The 27,296-nt window shown below is 59.1% G+C and overlaps 1 long non-coding RNA gene across 2 annotated transcripts; it reads left to right on the forward strand.

Annotated features, from left to right (window-relative positions):
* Positions 1 to 7,488: 7,488 nt before the first annotated feature.
* On the forward strand, positions 7,489 to 27,149 carry LOC142825996 (uncharacterized). 2 transcript variants are annotated; one of them, XR_012900290.1, is made up of 4 exons: positions 7,489 to 7,823; positions 24,669 to 24,749; positions 25,108 to 25,294; positions 26,296 to 27,149. It is a non-coding gene; the product is annotated as an uncharacterized LOC142825996 (long non-coding RNA). The 2 variants fall into 2 exon arrangements; XR_012900289.1 differs by lacking the exon at positions 7,489 to 7,823 and having other exon boundaries at positions 24,426 to 24,749.
* Positions 27,150 to 27,296: the final 147 nt, after the last annotated feature.

Consider the following 27,296-nt stretch of genomic DNA (forward strand, 5'->3'; position numbering starts at 1 on the left):
AGCCAGGAATGCCCCGGGAGAATCCTAGAGCCAGGAATGTCCCTCGAGAATCCTAGAGCCAGGAATGCTCCGGGAGAATCCTAGAGCCAGGAATGCCCCGGGAGAATCCTAGAGCCAGGAATGTCCCTCGACAACGGGGGGGGGGGGTGAATTGGGTAACGCCGCAGGACAGGGTGGCAAACCCCAAGCGGGAGTTCTCCCGGGCAGGACTCTGGGCAGGGAGGAGCAGAGTCCCTCCCACTTGCAGATTTGCCACCCCCGGCTCGTTTTCATTGTCACTGATGGAGGAGGCAGCCGTTGGCTTGGTGGCTGAACAGGACACGTGACCAGGCAGGAGAGTGGTGGAGAGTTTGACTTATACGCTCTCTCAGGTCTGAGTATCACTGGGGAAGAGGCTCCTCCAGCGGGAGGGGTTCTCCCAGGTATCCACCTCCCCAACAGGCGGCAGCTAGTTCAACAACAGAATTCTAGCGCTGTCTACACCCGGGGTTGGCTCGGGTGACAACATTGCTCAGGGGTGTGAATATTTCACGCTCCGGGTGACACAACTGGATCGACCTAACTCTTTAGGGTAGACCGGGCCCCACGATCCATGAACTTATCCAGTTCTTTTTGGACCCCTATTTTACTTTGCCCTTCACCACATCATGTGGCAAGGAGTTCCACAGGCTGTGTGGAAAAAATACTTCCTTTGATTGCTTTAATCTGCTGCCTGTTGTTTTCATCTGGTGACCCCGGAGTCATGTGAAGAGGTAAAGAATGCATTTTTCTCCATTCCATTCAGAACTTTACAGACCTCTGCCCCAGCCCGCCTTCCTTGTCTGTTTTCTAAATCGAACCGTCTCATTCTTTTGAATCTAGCCCTGGAGCCCTGCCCACCCGGCAGGCTGGCTCGGCTCATGCTGCTGCTTCACGCCTGTGCAGGGAGCTAGATCAAAGCCTGCTCCCGTCTGTCTCCACCTGCTGCACTCAACCCTCGCAGCGAAGACAGACCCTCCGGGCAGGATCTGGAGCAGTCTAGAGACCTGGGAACCAGCTGGTCTCCTGCTGCTTCCTGTTCCCCAGCGCGTGGAGAGAAAGGGAGGCCGGGCCTGTGGCTGCAGCCGGCCTGTGGCTCCCGGCCAGGCCAGATCTGGGTTACGTAAAACACGGTGCTGTCTCTGCACATTGCTTTGTTTCAGATACAGGGGAAGAAAACCTCCGCGTAGGCCGTGCCCGTCCGGGCTGCTGGAAAAGCCCCCACTGCCCGCTCCCAGTCCCCAAGGGGCGTCCCACAGCTGGGGGCACACGCTCTGCACTCTAAGGGGGCAGGGAGGGTTCCAGCCCTGCCCCTGCTCCTCATGCCTGACGTGCGCACCCACCCCTTCCCCCCCCGCCCTGCCCCTGCCCCTGCCCCTGCCCCTGCCCCTGCCCCTGCCCCTGCCCCTGCCCCTGCCCCTCAGGCCTGACGTGCGCACCCACCCCTTCCCCCCCCGCCCTGCCCCTGCCCCTGCCCCCCTGCTCCTCATGCCTGACGTGCGCACCCACCCCTTTCCCCCCCCAGCCCTGCCCCTGCCCCTGCCCCTGCCCCTGCCCCTGCCCCTCAGGCCTGACGTGCGCACCCACCCCTTCCCCCCCCCGCCCTGCCCCTGCCCCCCTGCCCCTCAGGCCTGACATGCGCACCCACCCCTTCCCCCCCCCGCCCTGCCCCTGCCCCTCAGGCCTGACGTGCGCACCCACCCCTTCCCCCCCCGCCCTGCCCCTGCCCCTGTCCCTGCCCCTCAGGCCTGACGTGCGCACCCACCCTTTCCCCCCCCGCCCTGCCCCTGCCCCCCTGCCCCTCAGGCCTGACGTGCGCACCCACCCCTTCCCCCCCCGCCCTGCCCCTGCCCCTCAGGCCTGACGAGCGCCCCACCCCTTCCCCCCCCAGCCCTGCCCCTGCCCCTGCCCCTCAGGCCTGACGTGCGCACCCACCCCTTCCCCCCCGCCCTGCCCCCGCCCCTGCCCCCCTGCCCCTCAGGCCTGACGAGCTGGGGCTGTCAGGTCCCTGTAGCTTTCCCCCTCCTCCGACCAACCCCCCCTCGAGATTGGCTTTCAAATCCCACGATTCTCCAAACTCGCTCGCCATTGGCATCTGTCCCTTCGGGGCTCGGGGCTTTTCTGGCTGACCAGAAGTGCTAGAAACTCGCTTCCCTCTTTCACCAGAGGCTGAGTCCCACACCTCCAGGAGCTGGGGCTTTCAGAGCCCCCATGAGCAGGAGAGTCGCCGACGCCGTGTGACACGGGCTGAGTGTGTGGTGTGCTCCTGCACTGGCTGGGCTGCTGGAGGATAACCGCCTACTACCGCTGCAGGCTGAGAGAGGTTCCCCATTAGGCATCAGTAGTAGAGACTGAAGTTGTGGCAAGGGAAGAAGGACGATCCAGGGAACTACAGACCAGTCAGACTCCCCTCAGTCCCTGGAAAAATCCTGGAGGGGATCCTCAAGGAATTCATTTTGAAGCTCTTGGAAGAGGGGAAAGTGATCAGGAACAGTCAACGTGGATTCACCCAGGGCAAGTCCTGCCTGGCCTACCTGATTAGCTTCTACACTGAGGTAACTGGCCCTGTGGACATGGGGAAGTCAGTGGGTGGGATGTACCTTGACTTCAGCAAGGCTTTTGATACCATCTCCCACAATATTCTTGCCAGCAAGTTAAGGGAATGTGGATTGGATAAATGGACAGTAAGATGGATAGAAAGCTGGGTAGACTGTCAGGCCTAGTGGGTAGTGATCAATGGCTCGATGTGAGATTGACAGTCGGTTTCTAGTGGGGTGCCCCAAGGATCTGTTCTAGGACCAGTTTTGTTCAAAATCTTTATTAATGACCTGGCTGAGGGGATGGATTGCACCCTCAGCAAGTTTGCAGACGACACTAAGCTAGGGGGAGAGGTAGACACGCTGGAGGCAGGGAAGGGTCCGGAGTGACCGGGACAGATTAGAGGATCGGGCCACAAGAAATCTGCTGAGGTTCAACAAGGACAAGTGCAGAGTCCTGCATTTGGGACGGAAGAATCCCAAGTATTGGTACAGGCTGGGGACCGACTGGCAAGCAGCAGTTCTGCAGAAAAGGCCTGGGGGCTCCAGGGGATGAGAAGCTGGAGATGAGTCAACAGGGGGCCCTGGTAGCCAAGGCAGCGAATGGCGTATTGGGGTGCGTTAGGAGGAGCATGGCCAGCAGATCTAGAGAAGTGATGAATAATTTCGGCTTTGATGAATAATCTCCCCTTTATTCGGCTCTGGGGAGGCCACATCTGGAGTATTGTGTCCAGTTCTGGGCCCGCCCCTCAATAGAAAGGACGGGGACGCATTGGGGAGGGTCCAGCGGAGGGCAAGCAAAATGCTGAGGGGGCTGGAGCACATGACCCACGGGGAGAGGCTGAGGGATTTGGGTCTGTTTAGTCTGCAGAAGAGAAGGGGGGGGGAGATTTGGTAGCAGCCTTCAACTCCCTGCAGGGGGTTCCAGAGAGGCTGGCGAGAGGCAGAACAAGGAGCAATGGGCTCCAGTTACAGCGGGGGAGGTCCAGGCTGGAGATTAGGAAAAGCTCTTTCCCTAGGCGGGTGGGGAAGCGCTGGGCTGGGTTCCCTAGGGAGGGGGGAGTCTCCATCCCTAGAGGGTTGATTGAGTCGGGCTGGTCCTGCTCTGGGCAGGGGCTGGACTTGATGACTCCTGAGGGCTCCTCCAGCTCTAGGGTTCTAAGTCCTGGGTTCGTGTCCCGCTGCTGACCGTGGGTGGGGTTACTAGCTGAAGGGACTCTAGTGTGACTAATGCCATCCCTTAACCAGCCCCGCCCACAAGGACTGGCGCCTGCCCGGGCCTCTGACCACACAAATCTGAATGAGGGGCAGCAGCTGCCTGCGAGGCCCAGAGAGGCTCTTGGGAGGCTCCAGGGCCTGGCCATTCCAGCGCCATTCCCATCTGCAATGGGCGTAGGGCGCCGGCCGCCTTTGGAGCACCGAGGATGCGAGCGAGGAGTCGGGGATTTGCTATTTGATTCAACCCACCCCCACCACTGACGTTCTCCTCCCACAGGCCTGGGCCCTTTCCCGTCTTCCCGCCACCCGGTGCCCCGGGACTCCTCGCCCACAGGAGCCAGCCCGGAGGCGAGCAGTGAGGGCCCGAGTCGCACATGGGGTGAGGGGATGTCGCACTCCCATATTTTGTATGGAAATCGATTCAGATTCAAATCTATAACTCGGAGATGCTTTGTGCAAAATGGGGCTCATGGCCCACAACGGGAGAGCTGGATCCCCCAATGTGCATGTTTGGTTTGTGTCCATGGACCTGTCCTTAGCTGAAGTTAGAAATGGGAGGTGGAAGCCCGGGTCTCTGCCAGGCGGCTACTGAGGCCATTAGCCGGACGCAAGGGACTGAATGGCCTGGTGCTCAAGGCAATGAGCTGGGAACAGTCTTGTTCTTCCTGGGAGCCTGGCCTCTGGTTGGTCCTGCCAGGACATGTGGCCAGACCCCGGGTGCTGGGGCCCATTCTGAATGTGGCTTTTGCGCACGAAGGGGAAAGAGCTGAAGCTGACCACAAACGATTCCTGGCTTGGGCAAAATCTGGTTAGAGGCAGGGAACCAAACCAGAGGGGCGTCGGCAGTGGCAACCCCCAGGACACCCTCTGCTTAGGACCGCGATGCCTGCTGGAAACACCTAAGGCTGAAGAAGCGGAGGGATCGGGCCCACGCGAGGGCGCTGCCTGGTGTGAGAACAGATAGAACTCCCGATAGGGGAGGAGTTTGCATGGAACAAGCATGTGAGGCTTAGCTGGGGAGTTTTGTTTTCTTTTGCTTAGTAACTTCCTTGGATCTGTCTGCTCTCACTGCAGCCACTTAGCTCCTGCTTTTCATACCTAATAAAATCACTTTGTTGATTAATAAACCGGGTGTCAGCCATTGTCCCTGGGGCGACACCTGCTGTGCTTCTCGCGCTTTCACTGGGAACGGGGTAAACCGCTTCTGAGCTTGCTGTGCACAGAGCACGTGTGCGGAGTGAGACGGACTGAGCTGGGGCTGTCAGGTCCCTGTAGCTGAGCCTCTCCAGAGCCTGTGTTGCTTTGCTGTGGGCTGTGACCCCCACTCTGTGCCTTGGCTGGGGGAGAGCCGAGGGTCTGATCAGCCCATCAGGTGACAGTCTCAAGGGGATCTCTGTCCCCGAACCCGTCACTGCAATCCAAACAGCTGTTCCAGGTGACAGAACCCAGCCAGCATCAGGGCCCCCTGACTGAGCAGCCGCCTAGCCAGTGGGGAGAGGGCTGTGGGGTGCAGAGCGGGAGGTGGCCCGAACCTTGAGGGGGCGGGACAGCAGGGCACCCAGGCCCCAATCTTGAGATTCCTTCCAGGCACCAACCAAGCAACGGGACGTGGCTCTGAGGCGCCCCCAGCCTGCAGCGGGCAAAGGGAACCGGGCCCAGCTAATGTTCCGGAGCCCCCTCCTCCGGCCCCCAGCCACTGCCGGCTCCTCCAGCCCGCCCCGCGCATTCCGATCAGCTGAGCCATGGAACCGGAGCGTCCTAGGTCCATAAATCGCTGAACAAGGGAATGTGCCGGCCTCCCGCAGCCCCCTTTGTGCACGGCCCTCCCCTTCCTTGCCCGCACATTTCACTTTCCCTGCCTCCCCCCGGGGCATTTATACCTGCGTGCACACGGGCGCCTCCCGTTCCCATCCCTTTCTCCTCGCTGCTTCCTCCCTCCCCCGCCCTGAGATCCCCCAGCACCCCCGCCGCTGCTGTCCCTTTGGAACCCGGGCTCCGGAGCCACCCACGGGGCAGAGAAAGACTCAGGCTGCCTGCAAGGAATCGGCTGCAAAACTCATCACAGCCGCCCCTCCTTCGTTCACGTGGCAGCGTCAAGCCGGCCTCTCCACTGACGGCCAGGCCCCGGAGTTCAGGGGCGGGGTGACTCATTCAGCGAGGGGTTAAGCGGAGTTGAACGAGACTTTTCGCTTTCACCCAAAGACAGAGAAATTATAGGTGCCCCCCCCCCCCCCCAGCAAAAGGGAAGGTTCCTCCTCCTGAGTCATACATCAAAGGGGTAGCCGTGTTAGTCTGAATCTGCAAAAGCGACGAGGAGTCCTGTGGCACCTTATAGACTAACTGAAGTGTAGGAGCATAAGCTTTTGTGGGCAAAGACCCACTTCACATGCATCTGACGAAGTGGGTCTTTGCCCACGAAAGCTTATGCTCCTACACTTCAGTTAGTCTATAAGGTGCCACAGGACTCCTCGTCGCTTTTGAGTCATACAGTGACCCAAGGCCCTCCTTAGGACGTAGGCCCTAGGCAGCTCTCTAACTGGTGCCTACGCCCCACAGCAGCTGGGGGGGACTGTCGGGAGACGGGATTTTATAACCTTCAGCAGCGCACCAATGAAATCGTTTAAAAGAAATTTTAACTACGGTCCTGTCGCCTCACCTGGGCGATTCAGAAACTGACGGGACAGAGCTGGGCTTGGCACACGCTAAACGGCTTCATTCCCACAGACACGGCTCTTGCACAGGCTGGCGGTTCTGCTAGTGGCTTTGCCACTTTGAAGTTAACGAAGCAGAGCCAAGGATCAGAGATTGGGAGAGGCAGGTGGGTGGACAGTAAGACCCAGGGATGCCCCCATTTTGGGTGCCCATGCAACTGCGCAATTTGCATGTGGGTAAGGATGGCTCTGCATTGGCGCTGGCTGAAAATGCCTCGAATTGTTTATCTTTGGTCTGACTGCAGAAATATGTTGGCTCTATATTTTGAAAAGCTCTGGAAATATGTAGCGCACATGGTGCCACTGTTGCATTCTCATCACGCACCACCAGAGGGCGACACAAACCCAACGAGACGGTTGGCATCTGGTGAGGGGTTTTGCCCCAAGAAGAAAAAAATATGAAAATGGTTTCATGAAAAAAAATGTCCAAATTCTGAATTTTGTTAAAAAAAAAAAATGTCAACCGGTTCCAATGCCCGAAGGGTGGCGTAGCAGCCCATAGGGGGACCTATGGAAACTAAACGAATAGAAATTGAAAATTGAAACTAATTTTGCACATTAAAAAAATGAAAATATTTCATTTTCTACTTGAAATTCACAATGTTTACCAGCATGTCGTGTGAATTTCAGAGTTTGCCTTTTGTTTTTTACGGAGGCTCAGTCTGTTTTGGCAACAGCAAGGCGTCCCGTGGCACCGTGACTGCTGGCTGTATTGGGGCACACTCCTTGCATCTGCCCTAGTAAACCTGAGAGTCTGTAAGGTGCCACCAGAATCCCCACTGGGTTTATAATGGAGTGAAGCGTGTGCTTATAACATTGGCGGCCGTACCCGTGGCCAGCCCAATAGGGAACCTCTAGACTGCGGGGGGGGGGGCTGGGATACTTCTGGTATCCTGAAAAAACTCCTCTGCGTCCAGGGACCGCGTTTGCTCTTCCATTTGTTTTTGCGGCAGAGCAGACGCGCTCTTTCGGAAGCCCTGTCTTCCTCGTTCCAGTTGGGCAGGAGCCAGCAGGGAGCTGGTGAAGAGCCGGCAGGGCCCCGGTGGCCATAGGACAGGACCTGTAAGGAGTGTTAAGTCACTGTCACGCTGGGACAGGACTAGAATGCAAAACCACCTTGACAAACTTGAGGGGCGGTCTGAGAAGAAGATGCAATTCAATACAGAGCAGTCAAAGTCCTTCACTTGCAGAGGAAAAATGAAATGCACCCCTGCCAAAAGGCACTCATTGCCATGCGTCGCACTGCTGCCAAGGAGCCGCGGGCTGGAGTGGCCGGTCAGCGGGTGATGTAGTCGTGAGAGAGGCTGATCTCACTCTGGACGGTATTAGCAGAAAGGAGGTAACTGAGTGCCTCTGCTTGGCACTGTGTCCGGTTCTGGGCACCCGCTGGAGGAGAGACGTGGGCACACTGGGGATGGTCCAGAGGAGAGCACCAAAAATGCTCAGAGGTTTAGAAAACCCGACCGATGAGCTGAGCTGAAAAGACCTGGGCATGAGACAAGTAGGCTGGCTGGGGACCTTTTAAGAACGGGATGGACAAACACCTGTCCGGGCTGGTCCCCCTGCATTTCGGATTCTGGCCTATCATCGCCGTTGAGGCGTGAGGGCCGTTCACAAGCAGCAAACGGCTCCCCTGGGAGCATTGGGTGGAAACCAGGGCAGGGGAAAACGTTGATGGATTTTCCTTGAAAAACGCAAAGCAACACCGTGCACGGGAATGTGTCGATTTGCATGAAAACGTCCTCGGGCAAATGTCTCCAAGGCTATGTCGGCACAAGGGTTTTGCGCAAGAACCTGGGGCGCGTCCACACCTCATACGAGCTCCCCACAATTAAATGGGCCGTTAAACGGCGGAACAGAGGCGTCTTCCGCCGGAGGGAAGCCTCCTTTTCTGAGGCACAACTGCTTTTAGCGCGACAGCTATTGCGCAAGGCCAGTGTGGAGGCTCCAGGGGGGTTCCTGTGCAAGAAACCCCTCTGGGAAAAAGCACAGGTGTGAATGGCCACGAAAACTTTCTTGGGCAGGCGTGTCCGTGCAGCGTGGACGCCCTCTTGCGCAAAAGCACATGGTTTTGTGACGCACTTTGCGGTGTGGACGCCCTCTTGCGCAAAAGCACATGGTTTTGTGATGCACTTTGCGGTGTGGACGCCCTCTTGCGCAAAAGCACATGGTTTTGTGACGCACTTTGCGGTGTGGACGCGCTCTTGCACAAAAGCACATGGTTTTGTGACGCACTCTGCGGTGTGGACGCGCTCTTGCACAAAAGCACATGGTTTTGTGATGCACTTTGCGGTGTGGACGCGCTCTTGCGCAAAAGCACATGGTTTTGTGACGCACTTTGCGGTGTGGACGCGCTCTTGCGCAAAAGCACATGGTTTTGTGACGCACTCTGCGGTGTGGACGCCCTCTTGCGCGAAAGCACATGGTTTTGTGATGCACTTTGCGGTGTGGACGCGCTCTTGCGCAAAAGCACATGGTTTTGTGACGCACTTTGCGGTGTGGACGCGCTCTTGCGCAAAAGCACATGGTTTTGTGACGCACTTTGCGGTGTGGACGCGCTCTTGCGCAAAAGCACATGGTTTTGTGACGCACTTTGCGGTGTGGACGCGCTCTTGCGCAAAAGCACATGGTTTTGTGACGCACTTTGCGGTGTGGACGCGCTCTTGCACAAAAGCACATGGTTTTGTGACGCACTTTGCGGTGTGGACGCGCTCTTGCGCAAAAGCACATGGTTTTGTGACGCACTTTGCGGTGTGGACGCGCTCTTGCGCAAAAGCACATGGTTTTGTGACGCACTTTGCGGTGTGGACGCGCTCTTGCGCAAAAGCACATGGTTTTGTGATGCACTTTGCGGTGTGGACGCGCTCTTGCGCAAAAGCACATGGTTTTGTGACGCACTTTGCGGTGTGGACGCGCTCTTGCACAAAAGCACATGGTTTTGTGATGCACTTTGCGGTGTGGACGCGCTCTTGCGCAAAAGCACATGGTTTTGTGACGCACTTTGCGGTGTGGACGCGCTCTTGCGCAAAAGCACATGGTTTTGTGACGCACTTTGCGGTGTGGACGCCCTCTTGCACAAAAGCACATGGTTTTGTGATGCACTTTGCGGTGTGGACGCCCTCTTGCACAAAAGCACATGGTTTTGTGACGCACTTTGCGGTGTGGACGCGCTCTTGCACAAAAGCACATGGTTTTGTGATGCACTTTGCGGTGTGGACGCGCTCTTGCACAAAAGCACATGGTTTTGTGACGCACTTTGCGGTGTGGACGCGCTCTTGCACAAAAGCACATGGTTTTGTGATGCACTTTGCGGTGTGGACGCCCTCTTGCACAAAAGCACATGGTTTTGTGACGCACTTTGCGGTGTGGACGCGCTCTTGCGCAAAAGCACATGGTTTTGTGATGCACTTTGCGGTGTGGACGCCCTCTTGCGCAAAAGCACATGGTTTTGTGACGCACTTTGCGGTGTGGACGCGCTCTTGCGCAAAAGCACATGGTTTTGTGACGCACTCTGCGGTGTGGACGCCCTCTTGCGCAAAAGCACATGGTTTTGTGACGCACTTGGCGGTGTGGACGCGCTCTTGCACAAAAGCACATGGTTTTGTGATGCACTTTGCGGTGTGGACGCGCTCTTGCGCAAAAGCACATGGTTTTGTGATGCACTTTGCGGTGTGGACGCCCTCTTGCGCAAAAGCACATGGTTTTGTGACGCACTTTGCGGTGTGGACGCCCTCTTGCGCAAAAGCACATGGTTTTGTGACGCACTTTGCGGTGTGGACGCCCTCTTGCGCAAAAGCACATGGTTTTGTGACGCACTTTGCGGTGTGGACGCGCTCTTGCGCAAAAGCACATGGTTTTGTGACGCACTTTGCGGTGTGGACGCGCTCTTGCACAAAAGCACATGGTTTTGTGATGCACTTTGCGGTGTGGACGCCCTCTTGCGCAAAAGCACATGGTTTTGTGACGCACTTTGCGGTGTGGACGCGCTCTTGCGCAAAAGCACATGGTTTTGTGACGCACTTTGCGGTGTGGACGCGCTCTTGCGCAAAAGCACATGGTTTTGTGATGCACTTTGCGGTGTGGACGCGCTCTTGCGCAAAAGCACATGGTTTTGTGATGCACTTTGCGGTGTGGACGCGCTCTTGCGCAAAAGCACATGGTTTTGTGACGCACTTTGCGGTGTGGACGCCCTCTTGTGCAAAAGCACATGGTTTTGTGATGCACTTTGCGGTGTGGACGCGCTCTTGCGCAAAAGCACATGGTTTTGTGACGCACTTTGCGGTGTGGACGCGCTCTTGCGCAAAAGCACATGGTTTTGTGACGCACTTTGCGGTGTGGACGCCCTCTTGCGCAAAAGCACATGGTTTTGTGACGCACTTTGCGGTGTGGACGCGCTCTTGCGCAAAAGCACATGGTTTTGTGACGCACTTTGCGGTGTGGACGCGCTCTTGCGCAAAAGCACATGGTTTTGTGACGCACTTTGCGGTGTGGACGCGCTCTTGCGCAAAAGCACATGGTTTTGTGATGCACTTTGCGGTGTGGACGCGCTCTTGCACAAAAGCACATGGTTTTGTGACGCACTTTGCGGTGTGGACGCGCTCTTGCGCAAAAGCACATGGTTTTGTGATGCACTTTGCGGTGTGGACGCCCTCTTGCGCAAAAGCACATGGTTTTGTGATGCACTTTGCGGTGTGGACGCCCTCTTGCGCAAAAGCACATGGTTTTGTGATGCACTTTGCGGTGTGGACGCCCTCTTGCACAAAAGCACATGGTTTTGTGACGCACTTTGCGGTGTGGACGCCCTCTTGCGCAAAAGCACATGGTTTTGTGATGCACTTTGCGGTGTGGACGCGCTCTTGCGCAAAAGCACATGGTTTTGTGACGCACTTTGCGGTGTGGACGCCCTCTTGCGCAAAAGCACATGGTTTTGTGACGCACTTTGCGGTGTGGACGCGCTCTTGCGCAAAAGCACATGGTTTTGTGACGCACTTTGCGGTGTGGACGCCCTCTTGCGCAAAAGCACATGGTTTTGTGACGCACTTTGCGGTGTGGACGCGCTCTTGCGCAAAAGCACATGGTTTTGTGACGCACTTTGCGGTGTGGACGCGCTCTTGCACAAAAGCACATGGTTTTGTGATGCACTTTGCGGTGTGGACGCCCTCTTGCGCAAAAGCACATGGTTTTGTGACGCACTTTGCGGTGTGGACGCGCTCTTGCGCAAAAGCACATGGTTTTGTGACGCACTTTGCGGTGTGGACGCGCTCTTGCGCAAAAGCACATGGTTTTGTGATGCACTTTGCGGTGTGGACGCGCTCTTGCGCAAAAGCACATGGTTTTGTGATGCACTTTGCGGTGTGGACGCGCTCTTGCGCAAAAGCACATGGTTTTGTGACGCACTTTGCGGTGTGGACGCCCTCTTGTGCAAAAGCACATGGTTTTGTGATGCACTTTGCGGTGTGGACGCGCTCTTGCGCAAAAGCACATGGTTTTGTGACGCACTTTGCGGTGTGGACGCGCTCTTGCGCAAAAGCACATGGTTTTGTGACGCACTTTGCGGTGTGGACGCCCTCTTGCGCAAAAGCACATGGTTTTGTGACGCACTTTGCGGTGTGGACGCGCTCTTGCGCAAAAGCACATGGTTTTGTGACGCACTTTGCGGTGTGGACGCGCTCTTGCGCAAAAGCACATGGTTTTGTGACGCACTTTGCGGTGTGGACGCGCTCTTGCGCAAAAGCACATGGTTTTGTGATGCACTTTGCGGTGTGGACGCGCTCTTGCACAAAAGCACATGGTTTTGTGACGCACTTTGCGGTGTGGACGCGCTCTTGCGCAAAAGCACATGGTTTTGTGATGCACTTTGCGGTGTGGACGCCCTCTTGCGCAAAAGCACATGGTTTTGTGATGCACTTTGCGGTGTGGACGCCCTCTTGCGCAAAAGCACATGGTTTTGTGATGCACTTTGCGGTGTGGACGCCCTCTTGCACAAAAGCACATGGTTTTGTGACGCACTTTGCGGTGTGGACGCCCTCTTGCGCAAAAGCACATGGTTTTGTGACGCACTTTGCGGTGTGGACGCGCTCTTGCAGAAAAGCACATGGTTTTGTGATGCACTTGGCGGTGTGGACGCGCTCTTGCACAAAAGCACATGGTTTTGTGACGCACTTTGCGGTGTGGACGCGCTCTTGCACAAAAGCACATGGTTTTGTGACGCACTTTGCGGTGTGGACGCCCTCTTGCGCAAAAGCACATGGTTTTGTGATGCACTTTGCGGTGTGGACGCCCTCTTGCGCAAAAGCACATGGTTTTGTGATGCACTTTGCGGTGTGGACGCCCTCTTGCACAAAAGCACATGGTTTTGTGACGCACTTTGCGGTGTGGACGCCCTCTTGCGCAAAAGCACATGGTTTTGTGATGCACTTTGCGGTGTGGACGCGCGCTTGCGCAAAAGCACATGGTTTTGTGACGCACTTTGCGGTGTGGACGCGCTCTTGCACAAAAGCACATGGTTTTGTGATGCACTTTGCGGTGTGGACGCGCTCTTGTGCAAAAGCACATGGTTTTGTGATGCACTTTGCGGTGTGGACGCGCGCTTGCACAAAAGCACATGGTTTTGTGATGCACTTTGCGGTGTGGACGCCCTCTTGCACAAAAGCACATGGTTTTGTGATGCACTTTGCGGTGTGGACGCGCGCTTGCGCAAAAGCACATGGTTTTGTGACGCACTTTGCGGTGTGGACGCGCTCTTGCACAAAAGCACATGGTTTTGTGATGCACTTTGCGGTGTGGACGCGCTCTTGTGCAAAAGCACATGGTTTTGTGATGCACTTTGCGGTGTGGACGCGCGCTTGCACAAAAGCACATGGTTTTGTGATGCACTTTGCGGTGTGGACGCGCTCTTGCACAAAAGCACATGGTTTTGTGACGCACTTTGCGGTGTGGACGCGCTCTTGCACAAAAGCACATGGTTTTGTGATGCACTTTGCGGTGTGGACGCCCTCTTGCACAAAAGCACATGGTTTTGTGACGCACTTTGCGGTGTGGACGCGCTCTTGCGCAAAAGCACATGGTTTTGTGATGCACTTTGCGGTGTGGACGCCCTCTTGCGCAAAAGCACATGGTTTTGTGACGCACTTTGCGGTGTGGACGCGCTCTTGCGCAAAAGCACATGGTTTTGTGACGCACTCTGCGGTGTGGACGCCCTCTTGCGCAAAAGCACATGGTTTTGTGACGCACTTGGCGGTGTGGACGCGCTCTTGCACAAAAGCACATGGTTTTGTGATGCACTTTGCGGTGTGGACGCGCTCTTGCGCAAAAGCACATGGTTTTGTGATGCACTTTGCGGTGTGGACGCCCTCTTGCGCAAAAGCACATGGTTTTGTGACGCACTTTGCGGTGTGGACGCCCTCTTGCGCAAAAGCACATGGTTTTGTGACGCACTTTGCGGTGTGGACGCCCTCTTGCGCAAAAGCACATGGTTTTGTGACGCACTTTGCGGTGTGGACGCGCTCTTGCGCAAAAGCACATGGTTTTGTGACGCACTTTGCGGTGTGGACGCGCTCTTGCACAAAAGCACATGGTTTTGTGATGCACTTTGCGGTGTGGACGCCCTCTTGCGCAAAAGCACATGGTTTTGTGACGCACTTTGCGGTGTGGACGCGCTCTTGCGCAAAAGCACATGGTTTTGTGACGCACTTTGCGGTGTGGACGCGCTCTTGCGCAAAAGCACATGGTTTTGTGATGCACTTTGCGGTGTGGACGCGCTCTTGCGCAAAAGCACATGGTTTTGTGATGCACTTTGCGGTGTGGACGCGCTCTTGCGCAAAAGCACATGGTTTTGTGACGCACTTTGCGGTGTGGACGCCCTCTTGTGCAAAAGCACATGGTTTTGTGATGCACTTTGCGGTGTGGACGCGCTCTTGCGCAAAAGCACATGGTTTTGTGACGCACTTTGCGGTGTGGACGCGCTCTTGCGCAAAAGCACATGGTTTTCTGACGCACTTTGCGGTGTGGACGCCCTCTTGCGCAAAAGCACATGGTTTTGTGACGCACTTTGCGGTGTGGACGCGCTCTTGCGCAAAAGCACATGGTTTTGTGACGCACTTTGCGGTGTGGACGCGCTCTTGCGCAAAAGCACATGGTTTTGTGACGCACTTTGCGGTGTGGACGCGCTCTTGCGCAAAAGCACATGGTTTTGTGATGCACTTTGCGGTGTGGACGCGCTCTTGCACAAAAGCACATGGTTTTGTGACGCACTTTGCGGTGTGGACGCGCTCTTGCGCAAAAGCACATGGTTTTGTGATGCACTTTGCGGTGTGGACGCCCTCTTGCGCAAAAGCACATGGTTTTGTGATGCACTTTGCGGTGTGGACGCCCTCTTGCGCAAAAGCACATGGTTTTGTGATGCACTTTGCGGTGTGGACGCCCTCTTGCACAAAAGCACATGGTTTTGTGACGCACTTTGCGGTGTGGACGCCCTCTTGCGCAAAAGCACATGGTTTTGTGATGCACTTTGCGGTGTGGACGCGCTCTTGCGCAAAAGCACATGGTTTTGTGACGCACTTTGCGGTGTGGACGCCCTCTTGCGCAAAAGCACATGGTTTTGTGACGCACTTTGCGGTGTGGACGCGCTCTTGCGCAAAAGCACATGGTTTTGTGACGCACTTTGCGGTGTGGACGCCCTCTTGCGCAAAAGCACATGGTTTTGTGACGCACTTTGCGGTGTGGACGCGCTCTTGCGCAAAAGCACATGGTTTTGTGACGCACTTTGCGGTGTGGACGCGCTCTTGCACAAAAGCACATGGTTTTGTGATGCACTTTGCGGTGTGGACGCCCTCTTGCGCAAAAGCACATGGTTTTGTGACGCACTTTGCGGTGTGGACGCGCTCTTGCGCAAAAGCACATGGTTTTGTGACGCACTTTGCGGTGTGGACGCGCTCTTGCGCAAAAGCACATGGTTTTGTGATGCACTTTGCGGTGTGGACGCGCTCTTGCGCAAAAGCACATGGTTTTGTGATGCACTTTGCGGTGTGGACGCGCTCTTGCGCAAAAGCACATGGTTTTGTGACGCACTTTGCGGTGTGGACGCCCTCTTGTGCAAAAGCACATGGTTTTGTGATGCACTTTGCGGTGTGGACGCGCTCTTGCGCAAAAGCACATGGTTTTGTGACGCACTTTGCGGTGTGGACGCGCTCTTGCGCAAAAGCACATGGTTTTGTGACGCACTTTGCGGTGTGGACGCCCTCTTGCGCAAAAGCACATGGTTTTGTGACGCACTTTGCGGTGTGGACGCGCTCTTGCGCAAAAGCACATGGTTTTGTGACGCACTTTGCGGTGTGGACGCGCTCTTGCGCAAAAGCACATGGTTTTGTGACGCACTTTGCGGTGTGGACGCGCTCTTGCGCAAAAGCACATGGTTTTGTGATGCACTTTGCGGTGTGGACGCGCTCTTGCACAAAAGCACATGGTTTTGTGACGCACTTTGCGGTGTGGACGCGCTCTTGCGCAAAAGCACATGGTTTTGTGATGCACTTTGCGGTGTGGACGCCCTCTTGCGCAAAAGCACATGGTTTTGTGATGCACTTTGCGGTGTGGACGCCCTCTTGCGCAAAAGCACATGGTTTTGTGATGCACTTTGCGGTGTGGACGCCCTCTTGCACAAAAGCACATGGTTTTGTGACGCACTTTGCGGTGTGGACGCCCTCTTGCGCAAAAGCACATGGTTTTGTGACGCACTTTGCGGTGTGGACGCGCTCTTGCAGAAAAGCACATGGTTTTGTGATGCACTTGGCGGTGTGGACGCGCTCTTGCACAAAAGCACATGGTTTTGTGACGCACTTTGCGGTGTGGACGCGCTCTTGCACAAAAGCACATGGTTTTGTGACGCACTTTGCGGTGTGGACGCCCTCTTGCGCAAAAGCACATGGTTTTGTGATGCACTTTGCGGTGTGGACGCCCTCTTGCGCAAAAGCACATGGTTTTGTGATGCACTTTGCGGTGTGGACGCCCTCTTGCACAAAAGCACATGGTTTTGTGACGCACTTTGCGGTGTGGACGCCCTCTTGCGCAAAAGCACATGGTTTTGTGATGCACTTTGCGGTGTGGACGCGCGCTTGCGCAAAAGCACATGGTTTTGTGACGCACTTTGCGGTGTGGACGCGCTCTTGCACAAAAGCACATGGTTTTGTGATGCACTTTGCGGTGTGGACGCGCTCTTGTGCAAAAGCACATGGTTTTGTGATGCACTTTGCGGTGTGGACGCGCGCTTGCACAAAAGCACATGGTTTTGTGATGCACTTTGCGGTGTGGACGCCCTCTTGCACAAAAGCACATGGTTTTGTGATGCACTTTGCGGTGTGGACGCGCGCTTGCGCAAAAGCACATGGTTTTGTGACGCACTTTGCGGTGTGGACGCGCTCTTGCACAAAAGCACATGGTTTTGTGATGCACTTTGCGGTGTGGACGCGCTCTTGTGCAAAAGCACATGGTTTTGTGATGCACTTTGCGGTGTGGACGCGCGCTTGCGCAAAAGCACATGGTTTTGTGATGCACTTTGCGGTGTGGACGCGCTCTTGCGCGAAAGCACATGGTTTTGTGACGCACTTTGCGGTGTGGACGCGCTCTTGCGCAAAAGCACATGGTTTTGTGATGCACTTTGCGGTGTGGACGCCCTCTTGCGCAAAAGCACATGGTTTTGTGATGCACTTTGCGGTGTGGACGCCCTCTTGCGCAAAAGCACATGGTTTTGTGATGCACTTTGCGGTGTGGACGCCCTCTTGCACAAAAGCACATGGTTTTGTGACGCACTTTGCGGTGTGGACGCCCTCTTGCGCAAAAGCACATGGTTTTGTGACGCACTTTGCGGTGTGGACGCGCTCTTGCACAAAAGCACATGGTTTTGTGACGCACTTGGCGGTGTGGACGCGCTCTTGCACAAAAGCACATGGTTTTGTGATGCACTTTGCGGTGTGGACGCGCGCTTGCGCAAAAGCACATGGTTTTGTGACGCACTTTGCGGTGTGGACGCGCTCTTGCACAAAAGCACATGGTTTTGTGATGCACTTTGCGGTGTGGACGCGCTCTTGTGCAAAAGCACATGGTTTTGTGATGCACTTTGCGGTGTGGACGCGCGCTTGCGCAAAAGCACATGGTTTTGTGATGCACTTTGCAGTGTGGACGCGCTCTTGCACAAAAGCACATGGTTTTGTGATGCACTTTGCGGTGTGGACGCCCTCTTGCGCAAAAGCACATGGTTTTGTGATGCACTTTGCGGTGTGGACGCCCTCTTGCGCAAAAGCACATGGTTTTGTGATGCACTTTGCGGTGTGGACGCCCTCTTGCGCAAAAGCACATGGTTTTGTGATGCACTTTGCGGTGTGGACGCGCGCTTGCGCAAAAGCACATGGTTTTGTGATGCACTTTGCGGTGTGGACGCGCTCTTGCGCAAAAGCACATGGTTTTGTGATGCACTTTGCGGTGTGGACGCGCCCTTGCACAAAAGCACATGGTTTTGTGATGCACTTTGCGGTGTGGACGCGCTCTTGCACAAAAGCACATGGTTTTGTGATGCACTTTGCGGTGTGGACGCGCTCTTGCACAAAAGCACATGGTTTTGTGATGCACTTTGCGGTGTGGACGCGCCCTTGCGCAAAAGCACATGGTTTTGTGATGCACTTTGTGGTGTGGACGCGCTCTTGCACAAGAAATCTGGAGTGTAGATGTAGCTCAAATGTTCTGACTTTATCGCAGGGTCGATGCTTTGTTTCGGCTTTCACTGCACGTTGTAAGAGCGCCTGGAGTCTCTGCTGTCCGGGACTGGCTGCAATACGCTAGCTGCAGTGCAAAGGAAAGAGCTGAGGTGTGAAGTCGACAGGAAGCCGGTCAATGGTCCTAAAGGGAAGCGAATTGGCGTGTTTCTTTGGTGGGAAATGCTGGCTTTTTATGCTGACTTTGCAATGGATTTTTTTCAAGATGCTGGAATCGCTGGGAATTCTGCTGCCCGACCTGTTCTGACGACAGCTCCCCTAGAGCCCTAGAACGGGAAGGGCCCTCGAGGGGTCATCGAGTCCAGTCCCCTGCCCTCACGGCAGGACCAAGCACCGTCTAGACCGACCCCGCTCTGAAATATCTCCAGAGGTGGAGATCCCACAACCTCCCTAGGCAGCTTAGTCCAGGGTTAGCGTGGCTCCGGCCATGGCCCGTGGCCGCCCTGCCTGCGTGCTTTAGACACAGGGTCACTGCCTGGGAGCACAGCAGGAGGCAGCCCAGGGCCGGGCCCCCCACGCACCCAAAGGGCACCGCAAGGGTGGGCGTTTGAGATCCCACCCTGAGTCCGCAGGGTGGGCACAAGAGGGGTGGGGTGGGAGAGCTGTGAGCTGTGCACATGGGCAGGCCCCCTCGTGCTGCGGTGCCCACTGACACCTGCTGGAGCTGTGTCGTGGGGCGCAGGATCGGGCCCTGCCCGCTCCAGGGCTGCTCGTCCCCCCCTGCTCCCCCCTCTGATGCCACCTGGTTTTTCTTCCCCCACAGTCTGGTTCCCCTCCTTGCTGGTCCAGGTGCTCCCTGGAGACTTCGGGCATCTCTCACCCACACTCCCTGTCTGCTGCCAGTGTCCCTGACACCCTGCCTGGGGGCTGCAGCTGACATGGTAGCATGAGCCTCCCCCAGCAGTGCCCTGCCCCGGCCCCAGTGCTGTGAGCTTCCCCCAGCAGTGCCCTGCCCCGGCCCCAGTGCTGTGAGCTTCCCCCAGCAGTGCCCTGCCCCGGCCCCAGTGCTGTGAGCCTCCCCCAGCAGTGCCCTGCCCCGGCCCCAGTGCTGTGAGCTTCCCCCAGCAGTGCCCTGCACCGGCCCCAGTGCTGTGAGCTTCCCCCAGCAGTGCCCTGCCCCGGCCCCAGTGCTGTGAGCTTCTCCCAGCAGTGCTCCGCCTGGGCCCCGATGCTGTGAGCTTCCCTCAGCAGTGCCCAGCCCGGTTCCCAGTGCTGTGAGCTTCCCCCAGCAGTGCCCTGCCCCGGCCCCAGTGCTGTGAGCTTCTCCCAGCAGTGCTCCGCCTGGGCCCCGATGCTGTGAGCTTCCCTCAGCAGTGCCCAGCCCGGTTCCCAGTGCTGTGAGTTTCCCCCAGCAGTGCCCTGCCCAGGCCCCAGAGCTGTGAGCTTCTCCCAGCAGTGCTCCGCCTGGGCCCCGATGCTGTGAGTTTCCCCCAGCAGTGCCCTGCCCAGGCCCCGATGCTGTGAGTTTCCCCCAGCAGTGCCCTGCCCAGGCCCCGATGCTGTGAGCTTCCCCCTCGCTCAGACCCAGGGGTTCCGCTCCCCGCATCTGAAGCAGCCCCCGTGCTTCAGGGCGATGCTGGGGTACTGAGGCCCGGAAGAGGGGCCCATCCCATGCACCTGGCTGTCAGGCCCCCTCCCACCGATGCTCTGCCCCACAGCTAACACTGATGCACCCACCTGCTCCTCAAGTGACTGTCTGGAGACGCTCCAGTGTCCTGGCCCCTCTGGGGGAGCCTGCCAAAGCTGTCACAGCCACAGACCCAGGAGGGGCAGAGCAAAGTGCATGGGGGGTGGGGAGACCTTGGCAGGTAAGGAGCAGCTGTGGGGGGTAGGCCCCGGTCTCAAGACATTTCCAGCCCAGCAGAGGAACCGGGAATCTCGCCTCGGGAGGCAGCAGGGTTGTGGGAGGTCGGTGCCTGCGCCCGTCACGCCCATCCTCATCGGCCCTGCTGTTCTCCAGCCACGACGGTGCTGGATGGGCTCCGGAGGCTGAGCCGGCAACGGAGCCCTGGAGATCTGGCTCCTCGGCGGGGCCTGGCCCGGGGAGAGGTGCTTGCTCGGGCGCCCAACGGACGAGGCTCACACTGAGCTCGGCCAGTGCCCCGCAGCCCCCGCTGCCGCTCAGCTGTGCCCAGGCACGGTCCCTCTGGCCCCTGGCTCCTGCCCCTTAGCCCGGGGCTCCCTGGTTCGCTCTGGTCCCAAAGTGTTTCCCTTTCGGAGCCTGGCGCACAACAGCAGTGTCCTTGGTAGAATCCCCCCCCCCAATTCCTCCCCTCAGAGTTCTGGCTCTTTCTCCTGCAGGGGGCAGCTTGCCCCCCCCCCCCCCCCGCCCCAGAATTGAGGCTTCCCAGCTGGACTTGGGGGAGTCCTGAGAGTGAACCCCCCTCCCAGCATCCTACCTCCCACTGCCAGGCCAATGCTGACACCTGGTGGGGAGACCCTGCAACTGCCATAGAGCCAGCGTTCAGCTGGGGGCACTGCTGGTGAATGGTGTTCCCAGCACCTATGGGACATGGGAGAAACGCTGTCACATCCCGGCTCCGCCACAGACTTGCTGCATGACCTCGGTCAACTTACGTTCAATGGCAATTGGGTTTCTTTGGACGGCTCAGCCTGCATCTCGTCGTGCCTTCCCCCGATACCAGCTCTTCTGGTGGTATTACTGGTGCACACTGGAGCCCCAGCCCTGGCCCAGGTCTCCACGGCCAAACACGGAATGGGTGTCTGGACCATTGCTTGTCCCCTGTCCCCTGTACATAAAGGCTCAGCCCTGGTCCCTGGGCGGTAGGAGCAGGAGTTGTCTGGGACTGGGTCACTGAAACGTGTTTTCAGCCAAGAATTCCTCTTTGCCGCAACCAACACTGCCACAAACCTGAGTCGGTCTCCCCCGGCCGCTCCCCGTGCCCGACTCAACCCAGTTGTGACAAGGACGGGTTTGAAATGAAAATGGGGATTCCTGCTTCGCCCCCGTTTCCCTGCCAAATGTCACCCTGTTTGGTTAGAGGAAGGTTTCACACCCAAGGCCAACGCCAGCAAAGCGCTTCACCGGGACCCAAGCGAGGCCTCTCGCTGGCCCAATGTTTCCGGTTTTCCAGTTCACAGAAATTGCTGCGATTTCGACTTCACCTCCCGAGTTGGGGCAGGGGAAATGCCAAACTCCCGACACCTGTCCCGGTTCCGGAAACAGCGGCGCGCCCTCCCATCCCGGGTCTGCTGGGGGCTCCCACAGCGGGGCTCTGGCATTCCGCCTGGCAGCTGTAGTCTCTGTAATAGCCCAGCCTGGTGCTAGGCCAGTCACCCCACCCGTCCTGCAAGGCCCTCGGGCTGCTCCCGGCCTGCTGGCGGAAGAGACGCTGCTGCAGGGACCTCGCTGGAGTTGCTCCTATTTACACCTACAAGGAATTTGTCCCGTTAGCATCACTTGAGGGATTTTTCATTGCGTCTAAGAAATACGCCAGTGCAGGCGACACGGGTACCAGCCCGGTTCCTTCCTGGGTCGCTGCGGCTTTAAGAGTCTGGCTCTGCCCCAGCACTGCCAGGGAGGGTGCCACACCTGGCCCAGCTCGGGCTGACTCATTGGCCCCACTAGCTTGGCTGGGCGCTGCGGGAAGTGGGGATTCGGCCCTTCCCTGGAGCAAAGGTTACAGCGGAGCGAACGCAGCGGCTGGCACCGGCCACCAGCCTGGGGGTAAAATGCTCCCAGCCCAGCAGCTGCGGGCCCACCTGCTGCTGGGCTGCCTCTTCGCCAGCTTCCAGCAGGTGAGAGGATGCAGGGGCGGCTGGCAAGAGGCTGGCACTGGGGGCGCCTGCTCCCTTCTGCCCTGAGACCGGGGCATCTTCGGCCTTGGTCTGGGGAGCTGTGGGGTGTTGTCGTCTTCCCCCTGCTGTTATTGCTTTGAGAAGCAGTGTGGCCTACTGGTTAGAGCAAGGGGGGATGGGGCGCAGGACTCCCGGGTTCGGTGTCCTGCTGTGGGGAGGAATAGGGGATGGGGATCCAAGCAGGAGTCTTGGATTCTGTTTCCAGCTCTGGATCAGGAGTGTGGCCTAGTGGCTAGCGCTAGGGCCAGGACTCCTGGGTTCTAGACCCAGATTTGCACCGATGTGCTCTGAGATCCAGCCCCGGTTTTGCTGCCGCGCGGTTTCCTCCCCGTTGTTAGTAAGCAGCCAGCAAACTGTGCGGGACTTGGCACAGACAGCCGGGCCCCTGCGAGCTCCGGGCCCGCGGGCTGCTGTGAGCAGCCTCCGTCTGGTTTCTCCTCCGGCTCACAGTCAGGTACACCAGGGCTGCGATGTCGCCCCTGTGCCCACCTCCGCCCCAGCAGCGCTGCCTGCCCCCTCCCCCGAGCCTGTGCCAGGGCTGGGGGCGTCACGCGAGCTTGGGTGGGTGACCCCGGGAAAGCTCCGACCCCCCACGCGACTCCACGCCAGCTCCCCCAGGGGACCCCAGGGCAGCCAGGCGGGGATGGGCAGCGTGAGCGGACAGAGCCTCCCCCCCACCGGCTCAGCCAGCGCACTACGGCCTGAGCCATGCGGCCGCATGATCACCCCTCCCGGGAGCGGCGCCGCAGTGTCCATGGAGAGGCCGCCCCACGTGCCCCACAGCCAAGCGACAGCCCGTGGGCACCGCCCCAGAGATGGTATTGCCACCAGCCTGTTAGCTCAGCGCTCCTGCTGGCATGTATCCCTGCCCCTGCAGACGTCTGGGGGCAGCACAAGCCCCCGGCTCCCTGGGGACCGGCTTGGTCACGCTGGTGTGACTGGGCCTGCACCGGGTCAGCGCATTTCATGCACCAGCCAGGGCCCGCTCCTAGAGAAACCAGCAGGAGCAGGGCCCGATGCTAGTGCGACAACGCAGAGCCCTAGAGGCTCACAGTATTCAATGGCTCCCAGTCAGTGCCATTACCCCCACCATACAGCCGGGGGAAACCAAGTCACTGAACGACTGAGTGACTTGACCAAGGTAACCTGGGGCAGCAGTGGCAGAGACTAGCTAATGCCCTAACCACTGGGCTTCCCTCCCTCTGCCCAGGGCTTCCCCGGCACAGCTCAGAGGCACTACATTCGACTTGTAACTGAGCAGAGGGGCTCAACAGGGGCCCTTCAGCCCCCCCTGTCTGGGGGAGACCCCCACAGACCTATGGGGTAGCAGGCGATGTCTGCAACTGGCCTATATGATGAGGAAGGGGGGGCAGGGAACCCTGCCACTCAGCCCGGGCTAAGTGCCAGGCCCAAGTCAGGGGCTAGGGCCTCAGGTCTGACCAGCACGTTGTCCCGCAGCCTCACGCCCTGACGGCAAAGACCTGGGATGAGCCAGGTCTTGGGGGAGGGGCAAATCCATGCCCTGGGTCTGGACAGGGCCCAGCTGAGGCTCCCCAGCAATGCCTGCCCTGCACACGTGTGTGAGGCTGGGGCTGGAAGGACTTTGACCGGGACACGGGCTCTGGGGCCCGTGTGCACATGAGACATGCTGGGGATCGGTCATGCCCTGCCCGCAGTACCGCTCAGCTCAAAGGAGACAGACAACAGCCGGGGGGGCGGGGGGGGTAATATTGGGTCCAACATGAATAACAACCAACTGATCCAGCCTAGTTGTGACCTTGACCGCCTCATTGGAGCCCCATCAGGGCATTTCACAAGCGGGGGGAGGAGCTTATTCCCATTGTACAGATGGGGAAACTGAGTCACAGCGTGCCTGCCTGCCTGGCTCTCAGTGATGCTCTCGCTCCTTCTGCAGGTCTCACCAAAAACGTTACTCTGCGGGATCTCCTTGTAAGTTCTGTGCGTCCCGCGTCCCGCTCCTGCTGTTCAGTGCTGTCCCGCCGGCAGGCGCCGCTCCTAGCTCATCCTGCCCCCGCCCCCGGGAGTAGCCTTCCCAGGAAGTATCAGCGTGCTCAGCGCTACCCTTAGCTGCTACGCCACGGGCACAGACACCCAGAGCGTAGGCACAGCCAGCGGCTGGCACGGCCCAGTTCTCCCGGGCCCCCAGCACCAGTCTGCCTGCGGGAAATGGAAGGGGCAGAAACTCCCCTCTGGGCATGTCGCCTGCGCCGGCACCTCCCAGGCCCGTGGCACACCCAGCCCTTGGCACACGGGGGGAATGGTGGCCCATTGGGCATACGTGGGGGGATTGGTGGCTGGTGGGGCAGTTACGGGGGGATTGGTGGCTGGTGGGGCGCACACGGGGGGATTGGTGGCCCATTGGGCGCACACGGGGGCATTGGTGGCCCGTTGGCACATGCTGCCTCCCCACAATGTGCTGCCTCCCAGGGCAATGGCCAGAGGGCTCTGCGTTACACCCGGCGCTCGGCAGGGCCCTGCTGGGCGCTGGAAGAGGGAACGTGCAGAGCCGGCTCTTCCTCTGGCACAGCCCCGGGCGGCCGGCCGGGCTCCCTGAGGCTCAGCCCGCGCCCCCCTCTCCGCAGGTGCGAGGACGAGCGCTGCTGCAGTGGCCACTGCTGTCGCCCGTACCCAGGCTCCCCGGAGGGGACGAGTAACGTATTCGGGTAAGAGCCCCCCGGCCAGAGGGTGTCAGGGAGCACAGGGGCCGCTGGGTAAGGTGGGCATGGGGCTGCGTCCCAAGGGGCAGGAGGGGCCCTGTTTGGGGGCACTGACCTCCGGCGGCCAAAGCCCATGGGTGCCACGGAGGTCGGTGGCCGTGGACAGGCCGAGGGAGAGTGGCCCATGCGGCTGGGCTGGAGGCGCATCGCGGGCAAAGGTGGCCTTTGTGCCAGGCCACAGGGCATGGGAAGGGCACGGGGGGTGGTTGCTATGGCCACACTGGCTGTCTCGTGGGCTTGGGGACGGCTCCCTCCAGCGCCCCCCAGCCCTGCCCGCTGCAGCCATGTGCCCCTCTCTCCACAGGCTCCTGTTCATCATCACAGGCGTGCTGATGGGCGCCGTATGCCTCTTCGCCACCTGCAAGTGCTGCACAAACCACAGAGCACGGCACCTCAGGGAGGCCGAGGCGCTCGCCTGGGCCCGCCCCCCACCAGACCCCTCCACCCCTCGAGCCCCAGAGCCCCCCGAGGATCCCCCGCCCTATAGCGAGGTGGGTGTGCGCGGCTGCCCGGGCACAGGGCCCTGCGGGTGAGGGCGGCGTCAGGAAGGCGCCCTGGTGGCTTCAGCCTGGCGTGGCCGGGGGGGGGCTGGTGCCATGTGCCGCTGACATCAAGGTGCTGCCCATCAGTGCGTGGGCACGGCCCGTCCGCTGCCCCCGGCGCCAGCCCCCCACCAGCAGGTGTACACCGGGGTGCTCTAGCGCCCTCTGCCTGGCCCGCTGCCTCCCCCCACTGCACCCCGCCAGGCTCCCGGAGCCCGTCCAGCGGCATAGCCAGGGTGGGGCACGTGGGTAGGCCCTGAGAGCAGGTGGGCGGGCGCCCTGGGGACGGCTCCACTGGCCGGGAGTCCTGGAGACATGGGGCCCTCCTAGAACATGTCGCGCTCCCCAAGCAGCACTCGGGGCTTGCGCTCCTGCTGGGGGGGCTCGCCCCCCTCCCGGTGCTCTGAGAGGGGCTGGCGCATGGGGTTATGGTCCCGGGGTACGGGGCCGGGGCGCTGGGGTTTGCCCTGGCTCGCTGTCCCTGCCTGCTCCCAGCACAGGGGCACTGGGCAAGCGGAGCAGCCCCCGACCCCACAGCCAGCCAGCGCGAGGATGGGGAAGGAGGGGCTGGATCCTCAGTGAGCTGGTGCCAGGCCCTCCCGGGGCTACGCCCCTGAGCCCCCTGGCGGGTGTGAGTGCGAGCCTGGCGGGAGGGGGAGCAGGGCTCGGCTGGCAGCTCACGGAGAAACCGGCTTGATTGGCCTTACTCAGCGCCTCTCTAGCGCCTTCTCTCACAGGCTCCGGCGCTTGCCAGACCCCTGCTCCAATCGCTGCCCCCAACCTCCCTCCCTGAGCTGGGGAGGGAACCCAAGCTCCTCTCTCCCAGTCCCCCAGCCCGCTCTACCCACTAGACCACACTTCCTCCCTGGTCACCCGTCTGGTGGGTGCGTGGGCCTGGCTGCAGGCTCGGGGGGCGCCGGCAGAGCCGTCTGACTCTCCTCCCTTCCTAGGTGGCGTGGAAGCCAGGCCTGTGCCCGCCCCCTGTGATACCACCCCCCAGCTACAGCGACGTCATCGCGGCAGGGCCCCCCTCAACAGGCCAGGCCCTCCAGACCGCGCTCTAGGGGGCGCCTCGGCGCTCGCTGCCTGTCAGGGACCCCGAACGCTCGCCAACAAGGGCCGTGCTGAGCCGGCCCCGCCATGGGGCACCAGCCAGGACGGGACCCGGCACCTTGGCAGGAGACGAGAAAGGTGGGAGCCCGCCCCATGGACTCCACAGGCGGGGCTGGGCGCCGGGCACCGGGCTCCTTTCTTGCAGCACTGCAGGGGCTACAATGCTCCGCCGACGGGCTGGACTTGGTAGGGCTTGGATTGATTCCTGTCCTTGCCCCGGTGCTAAGGAACAGCCCTTACGTCAATAACAAAGCCAGGCAGGGCACATTTCAATGGGGACAGGAGAGGGGCCGGCTCCTCCCTCCCCCAACCCCCACTGAAATAGGGGCTCACTCAGGAGGCTGACGGGGGGCAGCCAGGCCAGGCCCGGCTTGAGGGACGTTAGGACCCCGACGTACCCTGCTGAGCCGCAGGCAGGATCAAACCTGGCACCTCTGAGCTAACAGCACAACCCTCCCTGGCACGAGCCCCCCGCCGTCCCGCCGCCCGGCCCCAGGCTGCGAGCTGAGGCCGCGACACGCTCACGCATCTTGCCAGGGTCTCGCACAGAGCGCCTGTCACGTTACCGAATTTGAGGGAAGCAGCCAGATCACTGCTGGGGGGGGGGGGGGCTGTTGGCCCCAGAAATGGTATAAAAGGGGCCATGTGGGGTGTTGAATAGAAGCTCACTGTCTGCTGATCCTGTGTACACTGGTCACATGACTGTATAATGTCTGTGTGCGGACTTAGGGGTCTGTAACCTGTGTGGATACTGAATAGTTCTCTGCATGTGGTTGAGCATTGGGCAGAGCCCGGCCTATGGACATGCTAATCAGCGAGGCCCTATGGGACAATGGCA

This window comes from Pelodiscus sinensis, unplaced genomic scaffold (assembly GCF_049634645.1).
Source record: "Pelodiscus sinensis isolate JC-2024 unplaced genomic scaffold, ASM4963464v1 ctg70, whole genome shotgun sequence".
NCBI classification, from domain to species: domain Eukaryota; kingdom Metazoa; phylum Chordata; order Testudines; family Trionychidae; genus Pelodiscus; species Pelodiscus sinensis.